Here is an 11,096-nt window from a genome sequence, read left to right as displayed (position 1 = left end):
TGTATATTTTGAAAATAGCAGATCTACAAGCTCACAACACGTCGCGATGCGACCCGTTTTTAAGCTTGCAGATCTGCTATTTTAAAATAGCCAATGCAACTGAATGACTGTTAAAGCAGTTTGTTTAAATTACTTTATAAAATGTTATATTTTCACAGGGATTATTTATTAGTGTAGATATACATTTAGGAGTGGATTATGTGTCCAGATGCCTGTCAGACAGTCAGACAATGCTGCTCCGCAGGTCTAGAATGGAATAAACGGGCGCAGCCAACGTCAACAACTGGTCTCGACCAGACGTGAGATCTCAGCGTACGGTAGGATGAAGCCCACGTCAGGATATATTGATAAATGCCGAAAGGTGCGGTGATCTCGCCATACGCCCATTATTTGGGCTGCACCGCGTTGATAAATGAGGGCCACTGTGTGTACCGATTTGCATTATTTTTGGACAGAATCTGAAGGAGTAAGAGCAAAAAATGTGTTTTACAAAACTCAACCTCCTGGTGGCGCTTTAAAAGGCATATGTGAAAAATGCAGGACAAAGGTTTTTCCTTGGCCTCTAGGGAGTGTGCGTGCAAAGTTTCATGCAGATCGGTGCAGTTATAGCTAAAAACGTGAATCGGCCTGTTATAGCGCCACCATGAGGCTGATTTGAAAGTTTTCAAGTGGCATTTCTTCCTGGGCCAAGTGGTAATCTACGTGAAAAACAAACACGGAAAGCGCATGCTGCGTTCATGATTCGAGGCATTTTGTTGAAAATGAACCAATCCTGCAAAATTTGGAAGCCAATCTTAGCCAATCAGGATTTAATATGGAAAATCGGACAGATCCGTGTTGATCACATGACTATAGACATATTGTGTACCGATTTGCATGTTGTTTGGACAAAATCTGTAGGAGTAATATCAAAAAATGTGTTTTGCAAAAGTCGGCCTCATGGTGGCGCTATGACAGGCTGATCTAAAAAATGTGGGGCAGAGGTTCTGCTGTGGCATCCAGGGAGTGTGTGTGCGCAGTTTCACAGCGACCGGGCCAACGGTGGCGTAGATTAGCTGCTCGCAGACAGAAGGACGGACACACACGGACGGACAGTGGGCAAAACATACTCTCTCGCCATGCCTTTCGGCCTGGTGGAGACAATTATCAATATAATTTAACATCAGTCAGTTTCACAGCTGTTTGAATTTGAATTGATGAGAGAAACTATACATATAGTTTAATGTGTCTTAGCTGACCAGGTCAAAGCAATTAAGTTTGGCCAATCATGTTACTGATGGGGTGAGAGGGACTGCAAGCCAATCAAGGCCTGTGTGGTTTATACAGCCATGTGACATTAGCAAGGGAATATGCTGGCTGACTTCGAAGAGTGAAGATGTTATCTGTTGTCCACAAATGTTTTCTTCTTACTCCTTCAGATTCTGTCCAAAAAACACGCAAATCGGTACACAGTATCTCTATAGTCATGTGATCAAGATGGATGTGTCCGATATTTCATATTCCATCCTACTTGCCTAACATTGCCTTACTAAGTTTGCAGGATAGGTCCGTTTTGAACACAATTCCTCAAATCATGAACGCAGAGTGCGATTTCCGTGAAATTTTGTACGCACATTCCCACTAGGCTGAGGAAGAAATACCCCCCTTTTCACATTGGCCAAGACACTGAACCCTACATTGCCTCCAATGATTCGGTCGGCGCTAGCTTGCCACCATTGGTGTGTGAATGTGGGAAAAGTGGGGACGCTGGCGTCGACTGTTCGCCGCTCCACCTCCCAATGCCCCCCCCTGTATGAATGAATGAACCATTGTAAAGCGCTTTGAGTAAGTTTGAGTACTTAGAAAAGCGCCATATAAATGCAATTCATTATTATTATTTTATTATTAAATGACACACACACACACACACACACACACACACACTAAATTCTAATCATGCGTTCACACATCTGCATTTTCACCACAGAGCTGGAACAGGGTTGTTTGTTGTCGACTCCTCACACTGCAGCTGAAATAATTACTATTACTATACAATCCCAGCTCTCCTCTGTATCAAACTGCCTCGACGCCTTCTTTTAAAGATGGAGGGACACCGTTAGTAAGAATCTTTTTTCTTTTTTCTCTGTTTAACACAAGCATTAGGAAGGAAGGCAATAAGTTGAACAGGATTCACTGGTCAAGGACACGAGAAAACCACGATAAACACCTACAAAAAACTCGATTGAATCTGACATTTAAAAACGTGTCCATTGTGCTTTACGTAACATGTCTGATCTTTTCTTTTTTTTTTACAATCCACAGAGTTTGACTTTGACATTAAAGTTGATCAAAGACAACAAGACCATAAACATGAAACACTGAGGGAAGAAACGTTAGTTCTGTACAGTGCACACATGGGTGCAGTTATACATTATAGATAAGAAGCTTTATGGGGAGTCCAGAAAGCATTCCTTTAGTATTAAAGACATTAGAGACAGATCTCAACACTCAGGCAAGGAGCAGGACTGCAAGGCCTCACTTCCCTGGTTCCATGAACCTTGAAGCATCTTCATCATCATCATCATCATCATCATCATCATCATCCAGAGTTTCAATCTATGACTTCTGTTGTCCATAAACCATAAGCATCGGTCCATCTGTGACTCTCTGTTTTACAACCAACACGATAGGGAGTTGGTTTGCTGCTAGAAATGACCCTTTTATCAAAACAACATAATGACCTGTAAAGCTGTTATTTGGGCAACCAGTGAAAAAGCCAATGAAGTAAAACTGTTTCCACACAAAGTCTTTAGAGAAGACGAATAGCAGACTCAAATTAAACATGTTAGATTGTTTACGTAACCCTCCACCTGATAATAAAGGGTATTATTTTCCAGGAATATTTTCGTTTCAGGGTTTTGAAAAGCTGTGTGCGTCACAGGAGCATCAGGACGCCCTTTTTTTTTTAGTTAAAGTAAATTTTTTCCAAAGTAACGACAGCAAATTAAGCGTGCGTTTAAAGCATGCAACCTTTCTAAACCATAAATGAGAATCACTTTTCCACTCCAAAGTTGTGACCCACCAACCACAGGGTTTTTACTGCATTGTATGTTATATGTCAGGACTAGGCCATGGCTGGTCTTTTGGCAGTATGTTTTCCACGGGGTTAAGACATTCTACTGTATATAGGCTACTGTAGGATAATAACATTATTATGTTATTAATGAGATTACATGTTCTCATAAGGTCAAATAATAACAAATCTTGATTATATAATGTACGGTAAAGGCTGTGGTCTATACATAATATATAATGTACGGTAAAGGCTGTGGTCTATACATTATATTTCTAAGTAATCGTCCACCATCACCATTATTTGTAAGCTACTGTATATCCCACAGCAAATGTAAAAATTTTCCTGCCAAACGCAGCTCTTTGAAGTCAACAGCCAGCAGCTACAGCGTCCTAGAATATGATTCAATGTTCAGGCCAGATATTACAGTAGGTTTCATTAATATCATGAAAGCTGTTTAGAAGTTCCTGTGTGGAAAACAAGGAACATTTTCCAATAGCGTATTAACGTTCCAGCTTCAGAATCCACTCTGACACGTAATTAAAGGCATTGTGTATCATTAAGGTAAACATAAAATAAAACATCATGCCCAAAAATGTCCTTTCCTGTCAATTTGTCCCGATTTGTTTGTGTCGCAATGCACAATGCGTTGTGAGTTTGTATATCAGTTACTTTCAAGTAGCCAAAATATAAAAATAGGGCTTAAGAGTTTAAACTGTATATCATCTTGCTAGGGACCCCCTGGCCTGGACCCCCGAGTCAAGGACCCCTGGGGGGTCCCTGGACCCCACTTGGAGAACCACTGCTTTGTGACATTAACGTGGCATCAAATAAATAGATTGGAGAACAAAGCTATCATTTGGTTCTTTTTATTTGATTTATTTCTCAGATTATGACCTAAAAAAATGATATTATATCCTATCAAAAATTTTAACCTGAGATTCAGATTTTCCAAGAGACAGGGACTAAATCTTCCCAACATTTTAGGGTTGTTTTTTGTAATAAAAAGCCATTCTTGGTTTCGTACTGACTGTAGAGTCTGTTTAGAGACTGTTTCTACATGATTCAGGTTCGTTGTTGAACTTGACATTCTGGGGAGGACATTAAGAGAGCAATGTTCCACAACAGCTTTAAGCCTGAACCTCACCTTGATGTTTTAATTAGTGGCTCCCTGTCCCATTAACATCCCTGTCCCATTAACATCCCTGTTCCATCAACATCTCTGTCCCATTAACATCCCTGTTCCATGAACATCCCTGGTCCATTAACATCTCTGTCCCATTAACATCTCTGTCCCATTAACATCCCTGTCCCATTAACATCCCTGTTCCATCAACATCCCTGGTCCATTAACATCTCATCTGTATTCTTCTGCTTCCTTTCATACGGGCAGAAACCTTCTATTTAACTTTTTGTAAACTTCCTCAAACGAGAGCGTCCAAAGTAGTGAAAACAGCTGATCTGCAAGCTCACAGATCGGCCATGTTTTGGCAATCTATTTTTGCAAAAAGTGGGAAAGTGAAAGTGGTTAAGTGTGTCTGTGGGTTTTTATAAATATAATATTGAACCAATGAAAAATATTAACGATGTCATCAGTGATGTCATCAGACCACAGTGCCGATGTCATCAGTGATGTCATCAGACCACAGTGCTGATGTCATCAGTGATGTCATCACACCACAGTGATGATGTCATCAGTGATGTCATTAGTGATGTCATCAGTGATGTAATCAGACCACAGTGCTGATGTCATCAGACCACTGTACTGATGTCATCAGTGATGTCATCAGACCACAGTGCTGATGTCATCAGACCACAGTGCTGGTGTCATCAGTGATGTCATCAGACCACAGTGCTGATGTCATCAGCCTCGTCAGGTTTCTTGGGCTTGCTGGGGAGTGACTTGAGGTACTCGAGGTGTCGCCGGGCGTCCTCCTGGTTCTGCCGTACGTAGTAAACCACGTAGGAGATGACCATGGCGAACCAGCCAAACATGGTCACCAGCATGGCGTAGTCCGTGGTCCGCTTGGCCAGGTTGCAGAGTGATCACCGAAGTGATGCGGTTGTGCGACAGGTCCAGCACCTGCAGCGTGGCCTCCACGCCGCTGAAGGCGCCCTCGCTCAGCGTCTCCACCGCGTTGTAGGACAGGTTGAGCTTCCGCAGGAGACGCAGGCCGTGGAAGGTGCGGTCCGGCACGGCGCCGATCTGGTTGTGGTCCAGCCGCAGAAGCACCGTGTCCACCGGCAGGTCCGGGGGAACCTCCTTCAGGCGGGACTGGGTGCAGGTGACGTTCAGGCCGTGCAGGTGGGCGTCGGCCCGCTGGCACAGGCAGCCCTTGGGGCACATGGAGGCGGAGGGGAAGCACAGGGCCATGAGGACCAGGCTCTGCAGGAGCAGCACCATGGGGAGGAGGTCCAGAAGAGTCATACCGCTGCATCCCGCCCGGGGGGCCCGAGACCCCAGAGCCCCCTGGTGGTCACTCCTCACACACAGCCCATCCTGGAGACAAGAAGTACATCCTTCATTCATTCATGTATTATATGTCTTACTGATGAATTGAGCAATACTTTTACTTTGGTACATTCAATATACAGTATTTTGATGCCAATACTTCTGTAGTTTTAAGTAACATTTTGAATTCAGGCCTTAACAGAGTATTTCTAACATTATGGTATTGATACTTTTACTTGAGTAAAAAAAGAGAAAAAAAGGGAGTACTTCTTCCACCAGTGCAGACGAGTCCTCAGCACCCGTCCTCTCCTCCCATTGGCCCAACGGGAGCTGCACCTGGAAGCACAGCATCAAACACCAATTTTCAGTACTTTTACTTCTACTCCACTACATCTTAGAGGCAAATAATGGTACTTTTACTCCACTATAATTATTTGACAACTTTAGTTACTAGTTACTTTGTATATTTTGATTATTATTACAAAACACATACATTAACAACTTCAGCCCTATATATATATTTAGGCCATTTGAAATTAGCAGATTTACAAGCTCACAATGTGAGTTTGTAGATCAGCTATTTTCAATTGATTTGAATACATTTATTACATTTGAAAACTTTGTGAAATGGGGACATTCTGCATAACGGAGTACTTTTACTTTTGGTACTTTTAAGTACATTTTGATACCAATACTTTTTTTTACTTTTTACTCAAGTACATTTTGAATTCCAGACTTTTACTTGTAACAGCTGTATTATTTCTACATTGCAGTATTGATACTTTTACTTGAGTAAAAAGATGTGAGTACTTGTTAAACTACAGGAAACGCCAGGTTTGGCTGGAAGTGGTTTTTTATGTCTTTTAGCACATAAATGAACACACAGAAAGCTGGTTCAGACGGGAGCGTACTCAAGTTCCCTCAACCCTATGTACCCTCAGCCCTATGTTCCCTCAGCCCCATGTTCCCTCAGCCCTATGTTCCCTCAGCCCTATGTTCCCTCATCCCAAAACAGACCCTATGTTCCCTCAGCCCTATGTTCCCTCATCCCAAAATAGACCCTATGTTCCCTCAGGCAGCCCTATGTTCCCTCAGCCCTATGTTCCTTCAGCCTTATGTTCCATCAGCCCTATGTAATATTATAATGTTTTGTCTTGTCTGTCTGTCTGTCTGTCTGTCTGTCTGTCTGTCTGTCTGTCTGTCTGTCTGTCTGTCTGTCTGTCTGTCTGTCTGTCTGTCTGTCTGTCTGCCTCTCACTGTCTGTCTGTCTGTCTGTCTGTCTGTCTGTCTGTCTGTCTGTCTGTCTGTCTGTCTGTCTGTCTGTCTGTCTGCCTCTCACTGTCTGTCTGTCTGTCTGTCTGCCTGTCTGCCTCTATCTCACTGTCTGTCTGTCTGCCTCTCTCTCACTGTCTGCCTGTCTGTCTGTCTGTCTGTCTGCCTCTCTCTCACTGTCTGTCTGTCTGTCTGTCTGTCTGTCTGTCTGTCTGTCTGTCTGTCTGTCTGTCTGTCTGTCTGTCTGTCTGTCTGTCTGTCTGTCTGTATGTCTGTATGTCTGTATGTCTGTATGTATGTCTGCCTCTCACTGTCTGTCTGTCTGTCTGTCTGTCTGTCTGTCTGTCTGTCTGTCTGTCTGTCTGTCTGTCTGTCTGTCTGTCTGTCTGTCTGTCTGTCTGTCTGTCTGTCTGTCTGTCTGTCTGTCTGTCTGTCTGTCTGTCTGCCTCTCACTGTCTGTCTGTCTGTCTGCCTGTCTGCCTCTCTCTCACTGTCTGTCTGTCTGCCTCTCTCTCACTGTCTGCCTGCCTGTCTGTCTGTCTGTCTGTCTGCCTCTCTCTCACTGTCTGTCTGTCTGTCTGTCTGTCTGTCTGTCTGTCTGTCTGTCTGTCTGTCTGTCTGTATGTCTGTCTGTCTGTCTGTCTGTCTGTCTGTCTGTCTGTCTGTCTGTCTGTCTGTCTGTCTGTCTGTCTGTCTGTCTGTCTGCCTCTCACTCACTGTCTGTCTGTCTGTCTGCCTGTCTGCCTCTCTCTCACTGTCTGTCTGTCTGCCTCTCTCTCACTGTCTGCCTGTCTGTCTGCCTGTCTGCCTCTCTCTCACTGTCTGTCTGTCTGTCTGTCTGTCTGTCTGTCTGTCTGTCTGTCTGTCTGTCTGTCTGTCTGTCTGTCTGTCTGTCTGTCTGTCTGTCTGTCTGTCTGTCTGTCTGTCTGTCTGTCTGCCTCTCTCTCACTGTCTGTCTGTCTGTCTGTCTGTCTGCCTGTCTGTCTGTCTGTCTGCCTCTCTCTCACTGTCTGCCTGTGTGCCTGTCTGTCTGTCTGTCTGTCTGTCTGTCTGTCTGTCTGTCTGTCTGTCTGTCTGTCTGTCTGTCTGTCTGTCTGTCTGTCTGTCTGTCTGTCTGTCTGTCTGTCTGTCTGTCTGCCTGTCTGTCTCTCTCTCTCTCTCTCACAGTCTGCCTGTCTGTCTGTCTCTCTCTCACTGTCTGCCTGTCTGTCTGCTTGTCTGTCTCTCTGTCACTTTCTGCCTGTCTGTCTGTCTGTCTGTCTGCCTGTCTGTCTCTCTCTCACTGTCTGCCTGTCTGTCTGCCTGCCTGTCTGTCTCTCTCTCACTGTCTGCCTGTCTGTCTGTCTCTCTCTCACTGTCTGTCTGCCTGTCTGTCTGTCTGTCTGTCTGTCTGTCTGTCTGTCTGTCTGTCTGTCTGTCTGTCTGTCTGTCTGTCTGTCTGTCTGTCTGTCTCTCTCTCTCTCACTGTCTGCCTGTCTGTCTCTCTCTCACTGTCTGTCTGTCTGTCTGTCTGTCTGTCTGTCTGTCTGTCTGTCTGTCTGTCTGTCTGTCTGTCTGTCTGTCTGTCTGTCTGTCTGTCTCTCTCTCACTGTCTGTCCGTCTCTCTCACTGTCTGTCTGTCTGTCTGTCTGTCTGTCTGTCTGTCTGTCTGTCTGTCTGTCTGTCTGTCTGTCTGTCTGTCTGTCTGTCTGTCTGCCTGTCTGTCTGCCTCTCTCTCACTGTCTGTCTGTCTGTCTGTCTGTCTGTCTGTCTGTCTGTCTGTCTGTCTGCCTGTCTGTCTGCCTCTCTCTCACTGTCTGTCTGTCTGTCTGTCTGTCTGTCTGCCTGTCTGTCTGTCTGTCTGCCTCTCTCTCACTGTCTGCCTGTCTGCCTGTGTGCCTGTCTGTCTGTCTGTCTGTCTGTCTGTCTGTCTGTCTGTCTGTCTGTCTGTCTGTCTGTCTGTCTGTCTGTCTGTCTGTCTGTCTGTCTGTCTGTCTGTCTGTCTGCCTGTCTGTCTCTCTCTCTCTCTCACAGTCTGCCTGTCTGTCTGTCTCTCTCTCACTGTCTGCCTGTCTGTCTGCTTGTCTGTCTCTCTGTCACTTTCTGCCTGTCTGTCTGTCTGTCTGCCTGTCTGTCTCTCTCTCACTGTCTGCCTGTCTGTCTGCCTGCCTGTCTGTCTCTCTCTCACTGTCTGCCTGTCTGTCTGTCTGCCTGTCTGTCTGTCTCTCTCTCACTGTCTGCTTGTCTGTCTCTCTCTCACTGTCTGTCTGCCTGTCTGTCTGTCTGTCTGTCTGTCTGTCTGTCTGTCTGTCTGTCTGTCTGTCTGTCTCTCTCTCTCTCACTGTCTGCCTGTCTGTCTCTCTCTCACTGTCTGTCTGTCTGTCTGTCTGTCTGTCTGTCTGTCTGTCTGTCTGTCTGTCTGTCTGTCTGTCTGTCTGTCTGTCTGTCTCTCTCTCACTGTCTGTCCGTCTCTCTCTCACTGTCTGTCTGTCTGTCTGTCTGTCTGTCTGTCTGTCTGTCTGTCTGTCTGTCTGTCTGTCTGTCTGTCTGTCTGTCTGTCTGTCTGTCTGTCTGTCTGTCTGTCTGTCTGTCTGTCTGTCTGTCTGCATTCCTCTCTCTCTCCCTCCCTCTCTCTCTCTCTAACTGCCTCTCTTTCTCTCTCTCTCTCTCTCTCTCTCTCTCTCTCTCTCTCTCTCGCTCTCTGCCTGCCTCTTCCCGTCTCTGCCTTATCCCTCGAAACCGCTTATTGCTGCTTGCAGCTATATTTATTATTAATATTTTACTTTATTAGCTGTGATAAAAGTTCAATAGTTCACTGCAATGATCAGTAATTCTTTGCAGCTGTTGTTATAGGTAGCTATAGGTTTCACAGCTGTTTGAATTTGAATTGATGAGAAACTAGAAAAAGTGCTCCTCGGAGCACAGGTCTCCGCCAGGTCAGGTAGGTTATTGTGGCCTCCTGGTGGCGCTATAATAGGCCAATGTGAAAAGGGTGCCATTTCTACTTAGGCCTTGCACGGCAATCGGACACTGCATTCATGATTTGAGGCATTTTGTTCCAAAAAAATTGGTTTGCTAAATTAGACCTGCTGGTGGCACTATAACAGGCCAATGTGAAAAAGGTGGCATTTCTTCCTCGGCCTAGTGGGAATGTGCGTGCAAAATTTCACGGAAATCGCACACTGCGTTCATGATTTGAGGAATTTAGTTGAAAACGGACCTATCCTGCAAACTTTGGAATCCAATGTAGCCAAGTAGGATGGAATATGAAATATTGGACACATCCATCTTGATCACATGACTATAGAGATACTGGCCCTCATTTATCAACGGAGCGTATAAACCGGCTTATATTTTTCCATATATTCGGCCGTACACCAACGTCGAAGTCACATTTATCAACGTTTATCCTACACAGCCAATCCTGGCGTACATCAGGTCGGAGCTTTGATAAATCTCACGTCTGAAAACGAGCGTCATTTAAATAACACGCCCTTAAATATTCTCAAAACGCCCCGATTTTACGACATGAAGAAGAACCAGAATACGACCACAGACATCAAAAGCCAATAAGAAAGAGTTTCCCCCGATCGCCTCGCCTCGCCACACACGCACACGCACACGCACACGCCCCTCTCTCTCTCACACACACACACACACACACACACACACGCCCGCCCAGCTGTGTTTATCATGTAATCCGTACCGTAGCGGTACAATCTTTGTCACGTAGGCTTGTAGCCTACATGAATGACATATTATGATACCAATCACATCGCCATGAATGGAATACGTTTGTATATTAATGTATTTGACCCATACCGAGCAGTGCACAAGCAGTCATGTAGGATATTCCCTGTGAGACTCAGACGGGCGGCAGTGATTCGTCACCGTGCCGCCACGTTAATAAGAGATTGGAGCGTCGGGTTTATATCCTTAACCCAGCCAGGTTGTAGTCTTCAAAACTCTCTATGACATAACTCCATAACATAGGACAAGCTACTGTACGTTTGTACACCTCACTGTCCATGAAAAGATCGTCGGGAGTCCCGAAAATGCGCTCGCAGAAGAGCTGTATATTTTGAAAATAGCAGATCTACAAGCTCACAACACGTCGCGATGCGACCCGTTTTTGAGCTTGCAGATCTGCTATTTTAAAATAGCCAATGCAACTGAATGACTGTTAAAGCAGTTTGTTTAAATTACTTTATAAAATGTTATATTTTCACAGGGATTATTTATTAGTGTAGATATACATTTAGGAGTGGATTATGTGTCCAGATGCCTGTCAGACAGTCAGACAATGCTGCTCCGCAGGTCTAGAATGGAATAAACGGGCGC

General features: G+C 45.0%; 1 pseudogene across 1 annotated transcript; it reads right to left on the bottom strand.

The window, feature by feature from the left end:
- Positions 1-3,028: 3,028 nt before the first annotated feature.
- On the bottom strand, positions 3,029-5,848 carry LOC308104624 (leucine-rich repeat-containing protein 3B-like; annotated as a pseudogene). Its single transcript has 2 exons — positions 5,772-5,848; positions 3,029-5,552 (listed from the first exon to the last, which is right to left on the bottom strand). The product of its transcript is annotated as a leucine-rich repeat-containing protein 3B-like (transcript).
- Positions 5,849-11,096: the final 5,248 nt, after the last annotated feature.

This window comes from Gymnoscopelus braueri (assembly GCF_963280865.1).
Source record: "Gymnoscopelus braueri genome assembly, chromosome: 17".
In the NCBI taxonomy this organism is placed as follows: Eukaryota; Metazoa; Chordata; class Actinopteri; order Myctophiformes; family Myctophidae; genus Gymnoscopelus; species Gymnoscopelus braueri.
The sequence above is the reverse complement of the archived record's forward strand: the minus strand, read 5'-3'. Positions and strand labels throughout refer to the sequence as shown.